This window comes from Oculina patagonica, chromosome 5, assembly GCF_052425735.1.
Source record: "Oculina patagonica isolate OP01 chromosome 5, crgOcupat, whole genome shotgun sequence".
Lineage (NCBI taxonomy): Eukaryota > Metazoa > Cnidaria > Anthozoa > Scleractinia > Oculinidae > Oculina > Oculina patagonica.
The window spans coordinates 30,131,524-30,154,210 of record NC_135762.1 but is presented as its reverse complement, the minus strand read 5'-3'; the positions used below and the strand labels follow the sequence as shown (position 1 = coordinate 30,154,210).

General features: G+C 37.6%; 1 long non-coding RNA gene and 2 pseudogenes across 2 annotated transcripts in view; 2 read left to right on the top strand and 1 right to left on the bottom strand.

Moving 5' to 3' along the window:
* LOC144654484 (uncharacterized) overlaps positions 1 to 22,449 on the bottom strand; it is a 56,405-nt pseudogene extending 33,956 nt beyond the window's left edge. Inside the window, exons 1-3 of the transcript XR_013570911.1 lie at positions 21,648 to 22,449; positions 11,335 to 11,490; positions 8,237 to 8,404 (exon numbers count right to left, since the gene is read on the bottom strand). The product of XR_013570911.1 is annotated as an uncharacterized LOC144654484 (transcript). The remainder of the gene's footprint in view (positions 1 to 8,236; positions 8,405 to 11,334; positions 11,491 to 21,647) is intronic.
* Positions 229 to 1,814, top strand: LOC144654141 (uncharacterized; annotated as a pseudogene).
* Positions 4,209 to 4,828, top strand: LOC144654896 (uncharacterized). The gene is made up of 2 exons (XR_013571013.1): positions 4,209 to 4,498; positions 4,588 to 4,828. It is a non-coding gene; the product is annotated as an uncharacterized LOC144654896 (long non-coding RNA).
* Positions 22,450 to 22,687: the final 238 nt, after the last annotated feature.

Sequence of the window (22,687 nt, the reverse complement as noted above, 5' to 3'; positions counted from 1 at the left end):
AAATATGAAGAGATCAAACTGAATCGAACATAAAATTCTGTGTTAAGCCCTTGTGCGAGGGGGAGCGGGGTTTACTTTTTTAATTTGAGGGCTTGGACAATCGCCTGCCTGCAAAGATTTGTTTCTAAAAATCAAGGTGCTATGAATGAGCCCATTTAGTAAGATGACCCTGCTTTATATGCGACTCTTCCTCCATGTAAGGCCTTACATTTTTTTGCTGCACCAGTAATGGAGCAGAAACTAAACACTAACAATGAGAACAACAAATTTGTAAGGAAACAACAAAGTAACATAACATTCCTGTAGGTAGCATGACTAATAAATGCGGTCAAACATGGACTGTGGACTACATACTGGGTATGAAAATATGTGGACTAGATTATATAAATGGCATCCATGCAGAGGCGATGACATTTCTTGACGTTTTACAACGATCCATGAAATTGCAACTTTTTGTATTTCAATTTTTTGATATTTTGCTTAAATTAGAAAACACATTTCCAATATAATTACATATTTACAATGTGATGCAATAAGTAAAAGTAATGACATTGGTCAAACAGAAAGGCCTAAGATTAATTTCCACATCATTGGCGAGGCGATACAGAAGATTGTGTGACATTTTCGTGAGTGTAAGGGTCGCCGAAGGCATCGTGTAAATTAATAGTCTGAATCAAATCAACAGTGCTTTGAAACAAATATCATCAGTGCAGTTCAAGCAAAACAAGGATCTGTAATAGTCCACCTTTTCAATTTTTCGCAAGGGACTGCTATCAGTTGACCTTTCGGTACAGGCCTCTACCGGCTTAAACATCGTGACACTAAACTTTTTGTTGATCGTGTATAATGATAACGCTGGTCCATTCGAATTTTTAATTTTTATTTTGTTCCTTCAGTGAAATGATAACGCTGGTCTGTTCGAATATTATATTTTCATTTTGTTCCTTCAGCAACTGTTGATTATATTTTATATTTTCATTCATCAACGATTTAAACATTAACCTTTAAAAAAATATAATTGTCTTTTATGATTGTATTTCGCTCTGAAAATAATAATATTTTTAATATGACTTTGGTGGCTTTCGATAGACAATTAAAAATAAAAATAAGCGACAGAAATTTAGAATAACGTTTCGATGACTCGCCGTTCATCATTATCAAATATCATCATTATAAGAGATACGTGGATGACACTTTAGCCGTGGTAAAAGACATTCCGACTGCCACGGCTTTCCTGGCAATATGAGGCACACCCAGCAATCAGCTTCACGATGGAAGTTGCAAACAACAACAAACTACCTTTCATCGGAATGGAGCTCATAAAGATCGGAAAACAGCTGAAAACATGTGTCTACAGGAAAGCAACAAACAAGGGCCTTCTTCTCCACTTTCAAAGTCATGTTGATGCCCGTTACAAACGATCCCTTCTAATGACTATGTTAAACCGTGCCCACTGTCTCTCATCCTCACCAGATCTATTTGCTGAAGAATGCGAAACCTTGAGAGGGATCTTCTTGAATCTAAAGTACCCAGTGAAGCTCATTAATTCCACCAAAACTCGATTCATCGAGTCGCGAAATCAACAGCAGGTTCGCGATGTTCAAGCAAATGCACCCGTTCGGATTGTTCTGCCATTCAAGGACCAAAGATCAGCAGACTTTGTTCGAAGACAGCTGTCTGATCTTGGAAAGAAAAAAAAAAAGCGATCTACGCTCAGTGTTCACAAGCAAGAAAATTGCCGACGACATCAAAGTAGCAGAGGCCAAACCACCATTAATAAATCAACAATGTGTTGTTTACAAATTCAAATGTGATTCGTGTGATGCGGATTATGTCGGCTACACTCGCCGACACCTTTTCCAACGCATTGATGAACATAAGCACTCAGCTATCGGAAACCACCTGCGTGACGCCCACAATCAGAATAACAAAAATCTTAACAAACAATTTACAATCCTGAAGAAATGTCGCGGGAAATTTGAATGCTTAATCTACGAAATGCTCTTCATCCAAGAAATGAAACCTAAACTGAACACTCAATCAGACTCAATTAAAGCAAAACTATTTAGTACATAATTAACACTCTCTACATTCCACATTGTAGAGTCTTTAATTATATGCAACGAGACTTTCACACGCATTCTCAATATATATAGAACTCAACGGCAGAACCTGACTTTTTAGAATTTGATAATGATGAACGGCGAGTCATCGAAACGTTATTCTAAATTTCTATCGCTTATTTTTATTCTTAATATGACTTTGCAAATGTATTTTGAAATAACAAATGAAATAAAAATTCAGTTTTAAAATTAAATAATAAACTTGAACGATGTCTAATAAAGTACATCAGTCTCTCCTGACCTGAAACCTCCGTTTAGCTGCTACAAATCAAATGCGTTTTGCCAATGCTGTAAGCTGCGAACAATCATCATGGCTAGGGGCATGGTTTGAGGGCACATGTTCTCTACAACAATGTCGCGCAACAGGATGGCCATACTCCAGAAGTAGGTAACGTTAAGATAAACGTCAGCTTATTGGACAATTGACAGCTGTATAAAGGTGTCTGCTGACCAGTATCACATGACCATATCACAGGCTCAGGTATAGAGCTCATTCAGGTCACATGTTTTTTTGAAGTTGACCACAGCCGGTAATGGTTTTCCATTGGGTTGTGGGCTCAAGTCATAATTTCTTTTCTGTCTATGGTCAGTAAATCCAGATTTAAATAAAAGGCAAAGTTAACAAATGGGGAGCTCCGTTTTTGGCTTGGCTTAATGTAATTAATAATGGAGGTTTCAGGATTTTTTGGCTATTGGTAAAGTGTTCTTAAATAAACATTTTCAAATGTCTGTTGATTGGCAAAATGCCAGTACAAATGGAGCAGGATTTCAAAGAACTCTGATTCTGACTAATCGATTGTTTTTATCAGGTCACCTGACATTGACTGAAGGTGTTCACACCTGAACATCTTCTAACACAAGATGTTCACTATACATGTTTCCTCAAGTTTGGTCAGGCAACTGAAAATTCCCAAGTTAAATGACTAAATTTTAGTGTATAGCGGCACAGAGGCCATGATTACCAAATTACGCTCACTATTTCACTATGTAGGTTACATGTGAATGGTAACCACTACATGATAATGTTTCTGCTTTCCCTAACTGAAAAGTAACTTTATATGTCAGGACTTTCCAAATCTTTGAAAAAAAAAATGTTGGGCAGCGTACAGCACAACCTTAAATTATGTATTAAGAGGCTGTATCTGTAATAGTGGTCTGCCCGATCTGGCTTGTTAAATAGATTTCGCTCTTTTCTAGTGTGTTGCAAGACTTTCATGTACTTATACTAAAAACACAATTCACTTGACCGGATCATTAATTTTTTTCGAGTTTTTAAGGATTTTCGGTTCACCCGAACGAGCACTTGTAACGACCACTGTCAAGGCTAAAATTTACCACAACTTTGAAAATTAATTAAAAAAGAACTAACAACTTCTGTACCAAACAAACACTACAGCCTGTTAAATTATGTCTTTTTAATTTATCACACCAACTTTAACGAACATTGAGCTCGAATCAAGCTAGCAGCAAAACATTAACACCCCTATCACACACCTTGATGAATCACTTGAAAACGGCTCAGATTCAAACTTTATTTTTGAAAAAGTGAGGCGGTCTACTTCAATCAAACCAACGCAGCCAAAAAGTTGATGTAATAGAAAATGTTCTTATCGAAAAAAACCTTTTGGTATCGTCTTAATGAAATATTTACAGCTGTGTAAACTTGCCCAATTTCGAAGATCTTCATGTTTGCAGCCATTTTGAGGGACTCGTCAGGACGAGGAGTTTCATCAACTGGCCTCGCAGACATACCCCACACCTTCAGAAATAAACAAAGATTAGATATAAATGCATTGCAGTTCAACTGAAAGAGAATAAATCGTGTTTAAAAATGGAAGCTCGAATTACATTTCAACGATTTCTACGGGCGTAAGGTCATTCTCGTTCGAATTTCGCTTGATGATTCCACAACAAATAACAATATTTGACACGCAGACTTTGACTGAATGTAGCGTTTGAATCAGTTAAAGGTAGTAACCTCGTGCTTTCCCTTCTTTACCGGCGTACAGCGAAGTTGTTTTCACGACAAAACAGCAAGCATCAGGTAAAGAAGACCAAACTGACATGTTTATCGATTACTTCATGTATGGAGTACCGTTGTGTACCGTATGTGTACCGTATAGTGCCTCATACATGAAGTAGTGACCGACAGGCCGTTTCTTCAGCTGTTTCTTCGACGTTCAACGTTTTGCGATGGAAAATCTTTGCTGTACGCCAGTAAGGAAGGAAAAGCACAAAGTTACTGCCTTGAGCTGATTCATAGGTTACATTAAGTCGAAGTTTGTATGTCAAATATTGTTATTTCTAGTGAAATCATCGAGCGAAATTCCAATAGTAGCAACCGTACGTCCGTAGACGTCCGTAACAGTCAAAATGTAAGACGAGCTTCCATTTTAAAACACGATTTATTCTCTTTCAGTTGAACTGCACTGCATTTATACCTAATCTTTGTTTATTTCTGAAGGTGTGAGGTATGTCTGCGAGGCCAGTTGATGAAACTCCTCGTCCTGACGAGTCCCTCAAAATGGCTGCAAACATGAAGATCTTCGAAATTGGGCAAGTTTACACAGCTGTAAATATTTCATTAAGACGATACCAAAAGGTTTTTTTCGATAGGAACATTTTCTATTACATCTACTTTTTGGCTGCGTTGGTTTGATTGAAGTAGACCGCCTCACTTTTTCAAAAATAAAGTTTGAATCTGAGCCGTTTTCAAGTGTTTCATCAAGGTGTGTGATAGGGGTGTCGTTAATGTTTTGCTGCTAGCTTGATTCGAGCTGTTCGAAAGTTGGTGTGATAAATAAAAGAATAATTTAACAGGCTGTAGTGTTTGTTTGGTACAGAAGTTGTTAGTTCTTTTTTAATTAATTTTCAAAGTTGTGGTAAATTTTAGCCTTGACAGTGGTCGTTACAAGTGCTCGTTGGGTGAACCGAAAATCCTTAAAAACTCGAAAAAAATTAATGATCCGGTCAAGTGAATTGTGTTTTTAGTATATACATGAAAGTCTTGCAACACACTAGAAAAGAGCGAAATCTATTTAACAAGCCAGATCGGGCAGACCACTATTACAGATACAGCCTCTTAAAACTCCAGGTATTTTGCCAAGATAAAGCAACATTTTATGTTTACAGCCTTTGGTCCCCATTATTTTACATCCATTTTGCATCTATACTGGCCCATTTTCCCTGGACAATTGCATAGCAGCATAGGCACAGCAGTACTCGCACATTGCAAATCTTTAGCATCAATAGCTTAACTTGGTTTCAGTTAAAAATGTTTGACTGCCCACCCACTTCCCAGGCAGTCTTGTGAATATATATGTTTCTAGTCTCATCTCATCTACTTAAATAAAAATATTTGATTTCCATTGAATTTATAGTTTTTGAATCATGTATTTCTGTTCAACATTTATGTATTGTCTGTGTGGTTTAGAAGGGCCTGGTGAAGCAAAATACCGGTAGTAAAAGATTATAACATTCAACTAGAAGCTGTATGATTTAGACCAAAAATCTTAACATAAATGTCATCAATTTAACTATAAAACATTGCGATAAAATACTAGAAAATTTTGAAACCATCTTGGTTTAAAAAGTTTTAAAAATTTTTTAAAAACGACGACGTTTCGATGTTCGCTAAACGTCATTATCAAGTCAAAATGAAAATGAATAAAATTAGGTGCGACTATAAATGTATAAGAAAAAATTCCTAAGGGACCGAAATAAAAAGTAAAAATTAAAAACTGCCACGATGATGTAGAGTGATTGGCACGCTGTCACGTAAAGAGTTTGGCGCGAATAGAGTCAAGGCTGTGCTCTAGCGGTGCCCGGTCGCCTCAGGCGACAAACATTTGCTCTCGGGCAACCGAAAAATAAAACTGCTCGCCCGGCCGGGCACCCGGCCCTCTTGTTCGCCGTTCCACACTGTAGTATGGCAGGAGATTGATTGTAAAATTATGTTTTTGGCTGATTGATAATGTTATTTGTGGGAAAATAGGCTTCCGCACATTACGAAGTCAAATGTTTACGCTTGCCAGCGCTGTCAAGTTCGTTCCACATGATTTAACACAAGCTTGACTTTGCACGTGACAAAATGCAGGAACATTAAAAAAATATGTGTTGAAATCTTGAGTTTTTTCCTTGAGATGATTTAGTTTTCATTTATTTTGGTATATTAATAGTTTTCGTTTGTGCAGTGCGTTGGTGTTAACATAAAATGAAATTCTTCGTATATGCAAATTTCTGCCTCTTCGGCTTCGTCTGCAGATGTTTACATACATAGGAAAAGCGACAACTTGTTGCACTCTAAATCTTGATAAAATGTAATTATCATAATTAAGCTTAAATCGAATTTATTTGTTTTTAGACTCAGTGTGGTAATCTCAAACGAAAATTCTTAACGACGTTAGGATTTAGGAGATATTTACGTTACTATTAAAGGATTTTCGTCGGATGTATCACAAGTTTGTCAAAATGCAGTGGCCGCTAAAAATAGTAACAAACAACTCCGCCGTGTGTGAAATTATTAAATAAATATAAGATTGTTTGCAGTTTCATGAATTTCTGCAAGTTTAAATCAATCCGTTTCTTAATCAAATCGAATGGATTAGTATAGATTATCATTCAAACGGTGGTTCTCTCAGCCTGACTGTCGAAAGAATAGAAACTCAACCTAATTAAATGTTCTTTCTTAAATTCTTGTGACGTTCTTAATTTTTTTTGAACTCTCGACAAATTAACCGCTGAAACAAGAAAAGCTTGCAATTAATTGTTTAAGCCTTAACTTCTCTGGCGTCCTTTTATGAAACTAGATAAAGTAAGGAATTTTTGCGAAAAGGACGAAATTTTCCCATTTTGGCGCGAAAATTTTCAATGGGTTTCCGTATTTCAGCATACAGGAATTCGCACTTTTTCGACTCACAAAGCCGCTATATTTGCTGAGTGGAATAATTATTCTATGAATCCGAAATGTTGTGTTTATTTTTAGCAAGAGAGACTAAGCAAGATAAGAGGGCAGTAATGCATTAACCTGTCACTTGTTTAGGGTTTTACCATAATGTGATCGTTGGAAATAAAACTTATTGTGGCTTTAAAACAACCTTCTCTGACAAACTCTCTGTATTAACATTGATGTAATGTTGTGTTACTGACAAAGTCAAAGTTGTTCATTGACAAGAAGCAACAAATATATATTTAATAGTGTGTGCTGTTAAATATAATCAACAAGAAATCTTAATTGGTTTTATGATTTAAATAAGTTAATAATAAGTTAATAACTAATTAACTTATTAAACCATGATAATATTAATAAATTAATTAATTTAATAATTAATAATTTGAATAATTAATTAGTTTGGGCGACCAACCTGAAGGGCTGGGCACCCTACCTGGCAGGGTTGAGAGCCCGAAGGGCTCCCAGAAAATTTCCTTAGAGCACAGCCTTGAGAGTCTTTCTGAGTATTAAGCTCAGGGTTCAATTCCCTAATGAACAACATCTCGAAAATTAAAAAAATCAAACTTCGATCTGCATTTTTTCAAAACAGAGAATTGTTTTTCGTCCAAATCAGCCTTTGTTAGGCCATGTTCCTCCAGGTGCTTCCCGATTGCAGAGTATTTGTGCTCGTTGATGCGTTGGTCTAAATGTCGGGTGGTGTACCCGACATAATCTGCGCCGCACAGAGTACATTCAAATTTGTAAACCACGCATTGATTGTTTACAATCAATGCAAAGTTTGATTGTTTAATTTTCGAGATGTTGTTCATTGGGGAATTGAACCCTGAGCTAAATACTCAGAAAGCCTCTATTTGCGCCAAACTCTTTATGTGACTGCGTGCGAATCACTTTACATCATCCTGACAGTTTTTACTTTTTACTTTTTATTTCGGTCCCTTAGGAATTTTCTTATACATTTATAGTCGCACCTAATTTTATTCATTTTCATTTTGACTTGATAATGACGTTTAGTCAACGTCGAAACGTCGTCATTTTAAAACTTTTTAAAAACTTTTTAAACCAAGATGGTTTCAAAATTTTCTAGCATTTTATCGCAATGTTTTATAGTTAAATTGTTCAACAAATCTCTTCTTCTATAAATGTCATCAGCTGTTATAAATACCTTGTTCAAGGTTTGGTTTTGAAGTTTTCTGGTTCGGATCATTTTTTACGCTACTCGAATCTTCTTGATCTTTACTTGCAGCTTCGCCATGACATGTGCCACCAGGGGCTTCTTCTGACTTTCTTTCATCTGGAACTGGACCAGTAGGCAGCTGAATAGCCAAAGGTCCTATAATAATTATGCAAAAAAAGGCAATATGATGAAGTGCTTTTCAATGGATAAATTTATTCTGATTTTAATATAAAAATCAAATCAGACAAGCTTTAATTCCTCTTCAGACTTTCCTCGCATTCTATCCAGATTGCACAACTTTGTAAGAAGTCTTGCCACTGTACAAGCAAGTGAACTAGTAGGCACCTTTATTATCATAAATGTAACTAATCTTATAAATGTTACCCTTACCTACAGTTAAGCAAATGATTTTAATTAGGTTTCAGTTAGGTGTCCACAATTAGTAGAGGGGACTTTTCCTCTCAGCTACGGAATTTTTTTTTACACAATAATAAAGTTATCATCATCATCATCATCATCATTACTATTATAAAAGCATAAACCATGCTAAGGATACTTGAAGTGAAAATCGAGCTACCCTGGGCACCAGAGGTTCTGTTTTTCTTTCGCAAGGAGCAGTCAACCCAACAAACAAAGAATTGAAATGAGTAGTTTGCTCGTCTACGTATGGCACAACATTGGGACGATTACTTTGTCCGTTTTCAATCTAGCCTGCGAGCAGGCTCTCTATTCGGGGGTAACATGAATTGAACTCTTCGAGCGGAGCAAGCCGCTGGGCAAGCAAAGTGAGCCCGCGAGCAAAATTGAGAGCCTGCACACAAACCATTGAATTTCAAATCTAGCGCGTTTGTCCACAAACGCAGCACTCTGATTGGTCAAAAATGACAGGCTCAATTAGTAGAGGGGACTTTTCCTCTCAGCTACGGATTTTTTTTACACAATAATAAAGAGTGATGCTTAGTTAAGTTTTCAACAAATTTTTTAAGTTTCTGATTTTTTGGGAACACGAATCGCACACACCGTTGGACAAAGTAGACAATTGTACGAATTGTTTTCCAATTTGTTCGTATATCATTGCCAATACTTGTCCGCGGCTCCCATCGCGATTTGACGCTTCAAAAAAATTTTCTGTTAACATGCTACCCGATTTACCAGTTCCATATTTTACCAAAAAACTACACTTGCAGATACAGCAAGATTCACTTGCATTGTTTACATGGCGAGTTGTCAACAAGTTGTCACATTTCGAGGGGCCGGATTTGAAACTCAATGGCTTGCGTGCAGGCTCTCCATTCGTAAGGTTGCTTCCCTCGCCGACTTGCGCCTTTGGCACTCACGGGATCGCGCCTTCGGCGCTTGAGGAGTTTAAGGAGTTCAATTCACGTTGCCCCCCGAATAGAGAGCCTGCTCGCAGGCCATTTTCAATCAAAGAATCTTATTTTCTTGAATGATGGTAGATAGTGCTTTTTTTGCAAAAAGTGACAAATAAACTCATAAATGGAGTCTGAAAACCTGTGCAACCTGGGGCAATGGCGTAAATACATTGCGAAGTGCACACACAATGACAAACTTAGTACGAACGGTAAACTAACACTCGATTTTGTCGTGAAAGAAATGAATACTTGCCTTTTGAAGAACTTCAAGGTCTTTAATTCCACTGCAATTTTGTCCTTTTGCAACTACAGCGGTTGGTGAGCAGCTACTTCAATTTTGGAGAGCAAAACTTTCATGCGTTTGATAGCCCAGCGATTGCGACGAAGGGAAAAAATTTGGCAAAGCCAGTCCGGATAGAAAAAACTGGACCGGCGGAACGCGCGTCAATAGCCAATCAAATTCAAGGATTCTGGATTCCGGACCAGATAGATGCTTCAGAAAAAAATTAATAAAGTTTAATTGCAAGGCAGATTTGAATTCTCAGAAAAAATAAAAACTCAACTGCCGGCTCTTTCATCTCGAGGGAGTTGTATTTACTGTTTTGAATTGGCGAAAAAACAATACATGTAACTCAACTGCCAAACTGAATATCGGTTTTTCTTTAAACAATGGTTAACAATTACATCAAGTGAAATCCTGCTATAAACTTCTTACTGAAATAAAATTAATTCCTTCACTTGGCAAGTTGTTGAGGAAACCATTGAAGTGCTTGGGACAGCCAGCGGGTTAGTTTGAGAATACGCCATGCACTTTGCTTTCAAAACAGTTTTACCACCGTTTGCATTGATTCGCGATCTTTCAAATCGAATCGCCCGCGGAAACGTTTCCAAAATTTCCGTCAATCAAAGTTTGAAAGGGGTTCCGACAACATCTCTCGCGAGCGATCACGAAAGTGAACTGGCGATAAATAATTTTTTACGCGGCTAAAACCTCTTGAAACTATTTCTAACAGGTGCAGATTAAACCATTTTGTAGCTAAGTTGTCAAAAAGGGCCTTTTCTCGCTAAACCGTCGGAATAAACACCATAAAAATAAAAGGTACAGAACTTTCATGTTCAGCGAGCCGTGAATGTATCGCGACATTCCATCTGCCACTGTCGGCTTCGTATAAAATTAATTTTTCGTAAAGATCTGTGAATCGTTTACTTCATTTCGGTTCCCAAACGCAAAAGCCTTGAAATTGAAGGTCAAGTCTCGAAAAAATGTCTTTGATTTGTAATAAACTTGAATTTGACCAAGTTTCTGAAGTCTTCTGTCGGCATAAAAATTACTGATCGTCGGTTAAACTTCAAGATCACTTGTGCGAAATGCCATTTTAAACTTTGATTGACGGAAATTTTGGAAACGTTTCCGCGGGCGATTTGATTTGAAAAATCGCGTATCATTGCAAACAGTGGTAAATTTCTCTTTTATATTCTTTTTTCAGGTAAATTATACTGCCAGAACCCTGCGCATGAAACTCAACTTTAACAGTAGCTGTGCTGTAGTTAGTATTTGTATATTCAATAAGACTGCCAGAACCCCAATCCTGTGTCTGCATGGTTTAGAAGGGCCAGGTGAAGCAAAATAGTAAAAGATTAAAACATTCAACTAGAAGCTGTATGATTTAGACCAAAAATCTTAACAAAAATGTCATCAGCTGTTATAAATACCTTGTTCAAGGTTTGATTTTGAAGTTTTCTGGTTTGGATAATTTTTCACGCTACTTGAATCTCCTTGATCTTTACTTGAAGCTTCACCACCAGGGGCTTCTTCTGACTTCCTTTCATCTGGAACTGGACCAGCAGGCAGCTGAATAGCGAAAGGTCCTATACGTAAAAAAAGGCAATATGATGACAGAAGTGCTTTTCAATGGATATATTTACCGGAATTCTGATTTAAATATAAAAATCAAATCAGATAAGCTTTCCTCTTCAGACTTTCCTCGCATTCTATCCATTGCACAACTTTGTGAGATTAGTCATGACACTGTACAAGCAAGTGAACTAGTAGGCACCTTTATTATCATAAATATAATTTAATAAATGTAATAAATGTTACCCTTACCTACAAAGTAAAGCTAGTTAAGCTTAGTTAAGCAAATGATTTTAATTAGGTTTCAGTTAGGTGTCCACAATAAGTAGAGGGGATTTTTCCTCTCAGCTACGGATTTTTTTACACAATAATAAAGTTATCATCATTATCATCATCATCATCATTATCATCATCATCATCATCATCATCATCATCATCATCATCATCATTATTATAGAAGCATAAACCATGCGCTAAGGTTACCCGAAGTGAAAATCAAACTACCCTGGGCACCAGAGGTTCTGTTTTCTTTCGCAAGGAGCAGTGAACCCAACAAAGAAAGAATTCACTCGCAGCTGTAAGCTATTCAGGCTAACCAGAGTGCAGTACATTAAAATGGCTTATGCATGACTTGCATGATTTGCTGGCTTGCACATTGTCATATGCATGTCACTGCATTTTGGGCAGGTTTGCAAGAAATGGCTAACAGCTGTAAAAGATTTAATTTTTGACTAATTCAGTGAAACATATGAACAGAAGAAAAAAATCAAAGTGGCCACAGAGCTTAGAAAATGAATTATCAAAGTAAGAAAATTGTCTTGCCCAAGAAAACAACACCATGACCCCAGCCAGGGTTCTATCCAGGACCGCTAGCTTGATCCGAAGTCCAGCGTACTAACCAATTAGGACACTGCGCCTCCCACGTCACACTTTCACAATGGAGCTAGGTAACTTAATTTGACTCCCAAATGTAAATGTAATAGACAGTTCAATAAGATGTAATTCAGTTCAAACCATGAATTTAAACTTCAGCTGGAAATTCAGTTCACCACATGTACACACACTTTCAAATGCCTCAAAATCCCAGAATGCTTCCAGTTGTTTGAGCTGTCAAATTTTGGCCAGTCAGCATAATCTGTAATGGGTTGTCTCCTTTTTCTTCATAACTGATTTTAATCACGAAGCACCCTGCTTTGATTTAACTCACTTGAAAGTGGTTTCTCAAAAAGTGACTATGCCAGCAGAGAGTTGCAGAAAAATCTAGTTTTTCTTATAGGTTTTTAACATCATCTTTTTTAAACTTTTCTGAAAATTTTTTTGATCAGCTACAAATGTTTTATTAGTATCATGTTAAATACTGATCGCCCAAATAACAAATATAATTATAGCTGTCTTTGTGTTCTTAACCTGGGGGGGGGGGGAGGGGGTACCTGATAAAGTTTTGTACGGGGAGGCTCTGCCCCGAGCTCTTACCCCTTACCCTTTTATATACCATTTTTGACAAAAATTGTACCCCTTTTGTATACTTTTTAATGAAAAAAGGTACCCCTTTCATATACCTGAAAGACATGGTATAGACTTAGAACTTGACGTTTTCTTGTCACTTTCATGAAGCGCTTAATACATTGAGTAATACAGCCATAAATTGCATCCGTTCGAAATATTTTAATTAAAGGCCCTTTAATAAAGGTAAATGATTGATTTCCATACTTTCGTATACACTGTACCTCAACTTGTGAAATCCCTACACTTTTATATACCTGAAGCCTGAAAAAAGGTACCACTTTCGGGCGGAGCCTCCCCGTATAGGCCATAATAGGGAGTACCCCCCCCCCCGGGGTTCTTAATTTAAAAGCAACTTAGATATACTTCACAATTTATCCAGTGCACACAGTCAGATGCTCCCACACCCTACCCCTCTTCACAAGATTAATAAATTCCAGTTGTTACTAATTAAGTTAAGTGTTTAAGAAATTGGTCCTCATCACCAAAACTTGGAAATGGCTTTGCCATCTTCTGAGTTAAAAATTGGCCCCACTCAGGTTCCAGCATATAAAATGAATATACACACAAAATGTTAGTGCACCTCAGAGAGGTTTCTAGAGGGGGAGGAGTGAGGAGGGGGTGAGTAGGAGAATGGGAATTCCCTAAATTATTTGCTACAAATGCTGTAGAACAAATAAAGTACTCCTCTGGCAGTGTCTGACATTTGCAGACTCCAGACTGAATTTTCTTAAATCGTAAAAAATTCAATATTGTTGGTTGATTTGAAACAGCTGTGTTGCCATGGTAAAATATCATGGACTTAAGTGACACACAAAAATTACAAATGTAATAACATAAATTTAGTGTAAATGTATTGCAACTTGCAAATTTTGAGCTCGACAGCTTTTTGGACATGAGTGCAAAAAAAGGATAGGTTCCCCAAAGTTTGGAAAACTGTTTTCAGCCACCTTAATAGAACATAAGTTAGCCTATAGCTAAATAGCATCCCCAGTTAGCCTGCAGTTTGAGTAGAGAGGTAACCTTAAACAGGCTAACTGAAGTGTTTTCAGGCTAGCTGCAAGTCTGCAGGTCTGCATTTGTCAGACAGCACTCCTCCAGAGTTCAAGTTTGGTTCAATATTATTGCACTGCAGTTCAATAACAATATTTATTATATTATTATATATCCCAAATTAAATCCATGGGAGAACCTATTACTTGGCATATACATGTTGCTGAACTGCACTTTCAGCCATTGAACAATATTTACTGAGAGCTTTATTTAAGTGTGTAAAATTTTTAGTGTGTGGAATCGAAGTTAAATATTGGGATGTATGTGAACATTGAACAAAAAAGAACTACCGGTTAATATAGCCGGGGGGGGGGGGGGGTACTCCCTATAATGGCCTATACGGGGAGGCTTCGCCCAAAAGGGGTACCTTTTTCAGACTTCAGGTATATAAAAGGGTAGGGATTTCACAAGTTTAGGTATACGAAAGGGTTTGGAAATCTGTCATTTAGGGTTTTGAAAGGGCCTTTAAAATATTTCGAACAGATGCAATTTATGGCTGTATTATTTCAATTTATGAAGCGCTACTTGAAAATGACAAGAAAACGTTATGTTTTAAGTCTATACCATGACATTCAGGTATATGAAAGGGGTACCTTTTTTCATGAAAAGGTATACGAAAGGGTATTACAGTTACTGGCAAAATGGTATATAAAAGGGTAAGGGGTAAGGGGCGGCGAAGTTTGCCGGTCGCCGGCCGAAAAGGAAAACCCTGATACAGTAGTTGCAGCTCCAAACACTTAAATTCTTTGTTTTGTTTTGATATATATTAATATGGTATTAATTTTCGCATGTATGAATTTTGCGCAATGTTGTTTTCACCTATATTAAATTTTGCGATTATTAATTTTTGAAATTGCCAAAATCGCGAAAATTAGTAAGAATAAGGTAATAAATATTGAGAATGAGCCTGTTCTTAATCAAGGTTTGTTTCATCCAAAGCCATCATTGCAACACAACATCAAATAACCAGGACCATTTACAGGTCCAAATTGCCAAAGCAACATGCAACATAAAATAAGATGTCTATAATATAATAAGGCCTATAATATCAGTTTCCTGGTCAATCACTTCCTCACATGAACTCTTTGCTAATAGTGCATGTGTGTTTCTGTTTTACTGGTTTTTAAAAGATTAAGAAGCTTCAAGCCCGGGGGGGGGGGGGTACTCCCTATAATGGCCTATACGGGGAGGCTCTGCCCGAAAGGGGTACCTTTTTCAGGCTTAAGGTATATAAAAGGGTAGGGATTTTACGAGTTTAAGTATATGAAAGGGTTTGGAAATCTGTCATTTGGCTATGGCTGTATTATTTTAATTTATTAAGAGCTACATAAAAATGACAAGAAAACGTCCTATTTTAAGTACACGCCATGTCTCTTAGGTATTAACCTGCGATCAGGCTTTCTTTTTTTTTTCGCGGCGGAGGGAAGGCGAAAAAAGGAAAGCCTGATACAATTACTTGTGAAGTCGTCTGCCGCCCCCTAATTAAAGTAACTGTCAACGTCGTCTAGAATGTCGGCGATGCCATCAGATAAGCGTGATTAGCGCCTTCAAATTATTTACTCTCACAAACGTGTGTTTGAATAACCCTTTTGAACGAGCTGATCGGATGGTTTTTAAAATTTGTTTTTTGCAAAGGCTGATTTTGTGTAAGGCTCAGGTTAGACATTTCAAGGTTGTAGTTTTCGTCACTGGCACGATCGTCTGGCGTCTTTGGTGGTGTGATGTAATAATCTTCGACACCATTGGTGATAGATCACGCTCTTGCCGAATTCCGTTGGAAGTACCGCCAAAACATCTTTTCTTTCACAAACTATTCGTCGAATACACTCCCTTTGTTCGTCTTTAAATGTTTTGTGAACAAAACACTTGAGAGATTTTCTAAAAGCTAGAAGAACTCGCTCTCTACTTCATTCCGCTCAACACCCGCCATGATAACAATCATCTACGCGTGATATTTTTGGACCGGAAATTAGACTTGAACTCAATTAGCCAATCGGGATAGAGTTATAATGTTGCCTTTTGTTTTCTGACCAATCAGAAAAAAGTCCAGATTCTGGACTTTTTACAGACGACTCGACAAGTAATTGTATCAGGCGTTCATTTTTCCGTTGACCCCTCCGCCGCGAGAAAAATAACGCCTGATCGCAGGTTACTTAGGTATATGAAAGGGGTACCTTTTTTGAGTTAAAGGTATACGAAAGGGGTACAATTTCTGTCAAAAATGGTATATAAAAGGGTAAGGGGTTAGAACTTGGGGCAGAGCCTCCCCGTATAAAACTTTTTTGAGTACCCCCCTGGGGCTTCAAGCAGCTTATCACCAGGTGGTTAACGTTTACCCACTTCTTTCAGTTCTTTGGCTAGAAAGGCAGGGCGCCACACAGTAAAATATCTTTAGAACACACAAGTCTGATGTTTGCATGAGTCACAGAATGTGGGTGAGCTGAATTTTCACTCATTACATCATCTCTTGCTTTATAATCCACATGCCTGGCCGGATAAATTCCTGGTTACGCATGCAAATATTTACTTTGTTCTGAATGTTGAATAAAATAAACCTAAACCAGTTGAATGACATAAAAAAGAAGTCCATTAATATTTCACGCCAAAAAAAGAGTAGACTTAGGTCGTCCCGTTGTATTTCTCTGTTTAGCGTCGTTTGACAACTCAAGTCTGAGTTTTGCATGAGTCAAGCAGTTTGTGTGAGCTGGAGTACTGAACGAAAACATACCTCATTGCGTCATTTCTTTTTTTTTTTATCCACATGCATAAACAAATTCCTGCCTAGGCTTGGAAATATTTCTTTTGTTCCCAATGTTAAACAAAATACACTTAAGCTACTTGAATGGCATAAATTGATTTTGGTAAAAATAAAAGAAGCTTAAAAACCAATTTCTTGAAGTTTAACTGCTATTTTTCTCGAAAAACACAGCTATCAGCAGTATTTATAAGAAGTTGCGTGATTCACATATAAATGGAAATTTACCATAATTCGGAAGCGAAAAGAGATTTCGGATTTTTTTTTTCTGCTAAAGAAAGCCTAGCCTACATACTTTACATGTATGCCAAGTATCTCAGTCATGGAGAAATTTGACCTGCAAACCTGTTCAGCAACCTTAATACCCAACTACAGTTAGTCTGTAGAACCTCGGTAACTCAAACTTGGATAACTCGTACTCCCCTGCTAACTCGAAGTGAGTGCCATTTCCCTTGGATTTGACCCCACTTTTCAGTCATTTTTACTTGGTTAACTCAAACTTGGATAACTCAAACTCCCCGCTAACTGGAACAAAATTTTGTTTCCCTCGATCAAAATTTGGGTTAAAATTACCCTGATAACTCAAATTGCGGTTCTTGTAACTCGCAAAGGATGCCCATTGAAATATTCCATTAGCTCTTCTTGTCGTGTAACACTACAGAAACTAGATTTTAATAATAAGTGCAAAGAATGGGTCATGTATTTGACAGTCATTTCACAATTTTATGAGTCAAACATACATTTACAGTACTGTATAATCATAAGAATGCATATTAATAGTGTTTCAGTTTCTGCCAAGATAAGTTAAGTTTGCACTGTACTGTATACTGAAGTACTGAAAAATCAGTAAACCGTGAATTATTAACATGGCAAATTAAATATTCAACCGACCCCAATAACTCTAAACCCCGCTAATTAACTCAAACTGTTATTCATTTCCTATACCTACCTACCTATAGGTAGGTAGGTTATTCATTTCCCTTCAGAGTTTGAGTTACCGGGGTTCTACAGTATATCAAGTTTCAGCATCACGTGTTCACGCCTAGATGCAACACATTTGAACATTTTATGACCTCATTTCTATGGTCTATTTAACAAATAAATTCCATTTTGCTGTGCGTCTGTTCAGTTATAGATCACAGATGACGTCAAAATGTGGTAAGAACAAAAAAGTGGCCCACGAGCCGCTAGGCGAGTGGGTCACTGCTGTTCTTCCCACATTCTGACATCTTCTGTGATCTATAACTAAACAGACCCATGATAAAATTGAATCTATTTGTTTTATACAATAACAGAAGACTTAAGTACACTTCAGTGTAAGTAATGCCACTAGCAGTACTTGCTAAAGTTGTTTTCATTTTACGATAAAGTTTTCTGTATCCTCGAAGCACTGCCAGTAAACCGATTTAATAACAAGAATAATGGAAGATTAAAACATCAGCGAAAAACTAACCTTAGTTCCATTCGGAAAGTTGTTCAAATCTGTAAACTTTAACCTCAGCGTTCAACCGCCATTCATGGCGTCGTCCAACTGTTCAACATTGGATAAACTCTTACAGATTTGATAATTTCTCTAATCATCCACTGATTTCTTCAAGCTTGTTTAGCCCAGTTAAATGCGTTGAAAGGTGAACGATACTTGGCGGATTTTTCCTTATTGTAGATTCTGTATAATTAAGCTGAACTTTTTTGTTTTGTTGTGGCCTGCGAGTTTTGAAAACTTTGCCAACAACACTGATTTGGACTATAAACTCTGATAACGTGCGCAAGTCACACAACATAGTGACGTCATCTATGCGTCTGTACTCTAATAGATAACAGGCATAGTGATTAATCACTACGCGCAGAGTAGCTTGGTTAATGTACAAGATCAAAAGTCCTCTGGGCTTAGTGTCTCGTGTCACTTTTCAGAGTTTAATTTATTTAAAAATAGACCGCTTTTCACGTCTATTTATTGATTGCAAAGAAATCGAAAATTAAAAAGCGTGCATCTAACATAAAGAAACACTTAGACTCCTGGCCTCACCCCTAAAATTTGAACTAAAACTAAAGCTACTTTAGTCGCTCGATAAAAGTTGTGACATTCACAACACGATATACGAAACTCTTGATTCCGGTTAATTCAGAAACCTTATCAAAAGCGATTTTCCAAGCAGCTGCCAGCATGTAGCCGTTGAACAGTTATAGGACTCCGATAACAGCAGAAAAAAGAATAGACAGATAATTAGCTGTGGGAAAACGCTGTATTGCACTTTGATTCACTAAGCATTCATCTGCCGCAGATACATGTAGTTCTTAAATATCAAAAAAAGGTCATCAAAGTCACAGATTCTCCTTTGTTGTTTTGTAGTTGTGACTGATAAGAACGTTTTCAGCCTAACGTTTCAATCAACTCGCGCACACGTACTAAGCAAAGTTTCCACATTTTTTATTTCACTTTTAGATATCCAATTTTTTGCAATTCTTTCGTTTTCTGAAGTGACATCATGTTCGAAAAATCTTTTAACAGCACTTTGACTCAACCTCGTTGAATTTAGGTCTCAAATGCTTCAAATTCGTCAAATAATTCATAAAATACATGTACGTGTAAAGTGTTATCTCTCTTTCCAGTGACATTCACTTTGGGTGGCATAGCTATTTCTTACAGCGACGAGTTGACCTTTGGTGAGTTGACCTTTGGCGTGTCTTCATGACTAGGAGAGTTTTGAACTGTTTTCCAACACGGTTTAGGGTAATACTCAAATTGAAGACATGCAAGGAAAATAATGTCCACGGGAACTACCAGTTGTTTTGAACTAGTTAAATCAGCGCAAATTCCAACTTGCACCAGCTAGCTAGTCAAGTAAAAGTAACGGCACACATGTGGTTCAACTATTACGGTCTATTACATCTTCAATTTGAAATCGGATTTAATCAAAAATTGAAACGGCAAAAAAAGCTTTTCCTGACATACTGTCGACATACCTAAAGTTCTGTAAGGCGCAATCCTGTTTAAGACATACTTTTTCCCTATTGCTGTACCAAAATCATAAAACACAGTTACCAATAAAGTCACAAACGTAGCTATTATCTGATTGACTAATATGACTAGAATGGCGGGAATCTCGTGTGATCACTTTTATCACTAAGAAAAAATAAATAAATAAACACAACTGTCAACTAATTGCAAACAGCATCTGTTTTGTTTAAATCTGATAATCGTATTTTTCGGCATTTAATAAAAAGAAGCAAATGTTGACATGGCAGGAAAAATATTGACATGGCGGGAAAATTTAGCAGCCTCACAAAGCAAACACGCATGGAATGCACCTTCTCCCCTGTAAGATATTCTCGTGTCGTCATGACAATGTCACAGGGCGTAAAATTAACTTTTTTCCCTAGTAGCCACTTGGCTCCTAAATATACCAAAATGGTAGCCAATTCCAAAAATTTGGTTGCCATTTTTTTTAAAAAAAGAAATAAAACACTTCTCATTGTCTCACATTTGCATTCATTTCAATCTCGAATGGCTTATTGTGCACAAGAACTGGGAAGACTTTTTGGTGACATTACATGAAGAACCAGAGGATACCGCTGACCATATCAAAAAAGGCGCACGTGCCACGTACGCATCGAAGACCACACGATGTTTGACAGTCATTTGGCGATGTTTTTGACTTCATCTATGGATTTAAACATTTCAAGTTGAACCATTTTGCCTTGTAAACTTAACAACAATACAAAGATCAATAGAAAGCAAATTTATTGTGTGGCTGTTTGTGTGGCTAAGTCGAAACTGAAAAATGAAGTTGCCCGCCCAAAATATCCACGCTCGATTGCAAACCATATCAGAGGTTTTTTTTACAGTTTGGACAGGTAAATAACCTTCAAAGCTAATATATTTAGCTGAGATGAAAGATCTTTAGATGAAGCAAGAGTTATTGTGTACTTTGCTCACCCTGTGCGATTTTTTTACAAGTTGTGCAGTTTTTGATGAATTAAGCGATCTGATGCGATTTGAGGTCGATTGTGCGAATTCTAGTCGCCAATTTGGCGACCAACTTTCAGGATTTGGTCGCCAAGGTGAAAAATTTAGTCGCATTGGCGCCTGTATTAGGCGCAATTTGACGCCCTGCGTCATGACGACACGAGACAATAACAGAGTGTAGACCATGGAAAAATGTGGTCGATTTGTTATAATTATAATAAATGAGCAGTTCCAGAAAATATCCATACACCACGACGGACGGCTTTTTGGAATTCCGAGGGCAAGGGGGGGTTCTTTTAACTGGAATTCCGAGGGCATGGGGCACGATTTTGTCGTGAGACTCACGGTTTTCACTTCAATCTCACGATGAGAAACAGAAATCTCACGGTAAACAGAGTAACAAGTCATTTGATTAGCGCCTGGTTTTAGGACTCTTTTAGTTATTTTTGTCCGTCAGTTGATCAATCTCCCAGTTTTTACTGAAATCTCCAGATTTTTTGAGCTCAATCTCCAGATTTCCAGTGCTTTGAGGTTGAGAGGTCTGCATTTTCATCCCAGCCTCTGTTACAGATCGAGTCATTTGAAATAATTTGATGTAAAATACGCCAAATTGGGCATATTTGCGAACCCTGTCGGGAATTGTAAAGGACTTAAAGAAAAAAGGAAAAATCCGAACGGGAGGGGGGGTTAAGGATTATGGAATTCCGAGGGCATGGGGGGGGTAATGCATTTTGGAAGTTCTGAAGGCAAGGGGGGTTAAAATATTGAAGCCGTCCGTCGTGGTGTGTGGATATTTTCTGGAATTGCCCAATATAGCATGCAGAAACAAGAACTAACACAAACAAACAAACAAAACAGTAATTACGTTCTGTAGTCAAATTATTTGTACTTACGGTTTGTGGGCAAATTTTTTTGTGAGAACCATGCAGGAGATATTTCATTCTTGTCTCCAAAGTTCAAAACTCCAACTGCGATTAGTTCATCATTAACAGAGGTCAAGATGATAGCTCCATGGGGCTTGCGATTGGAAGGGATTAATTCGTTAAAATATTTGAAATGTATTTCCCCATCTTTCAGGACATAATGTCCTTCATTTTGTGTCAACTTGAAAGATTTTACATCAAATAACATTTTGCTGATGTCGTCAACAACATGACAGAAAAATTCAGTGGGAGATTTACTTTCCGTCTTACAAATAGTAGAGAACGGTCGATACTGCTGAATACCAGACTTGGTTATAAGTGGTATAGTACCTTGTAAATCCGCAGATTTTGGATCAAGGAGAATTACTACCAAACCAGAAGGTCGATCACGATGAACCGAGTATACACCGTTATTCTTCTTGGCAACACGACTTAATGGCACTTGTTTAATAGTTGAATCCAACTTCTTGAACTCCAAGTAATGGCAAGTGATTTCGAAATCTTCCGGCAGGGCTTTGTCGCTGGTAACAATAAAAATATTTTCGCTCCACTCAGGTATCAAGTCCTTAACGACGCTGCCGGAACCAACAGTTTGATAGCCTTGTCTGTTTGGCAATCGTTTCCTAATCCGACAAACTCCCAGTTCAGGTTCATTCTCTTTTCGTTCAACTTGATATTTAAAATCCAGTCCTCGTGCCACACGCTGCATTTTAATGCTAACCTACGATCAGGCCTTCTTTTCTTTCGCGACTGAAACGCCTGATCTTAGGTTCCAAAGCATGTGCTGAGTGATGATCGACGCTAAATTTCATGCCTGCAGGAACTGTCTGCCTGCAATGATTCGCGGGACATTTCATGCCTGCAGGAACTGTCTGCCTGCAATGATTCGCGGGACAATGGGAGGTGCCGGAAACCATATGACTGACGTGTCACGCGATGTAAGACTCGAACTCACGCACAACCGTGACTGATTTGCAACACAACCGTGTCACTGGGATCTTTTCCGCGAC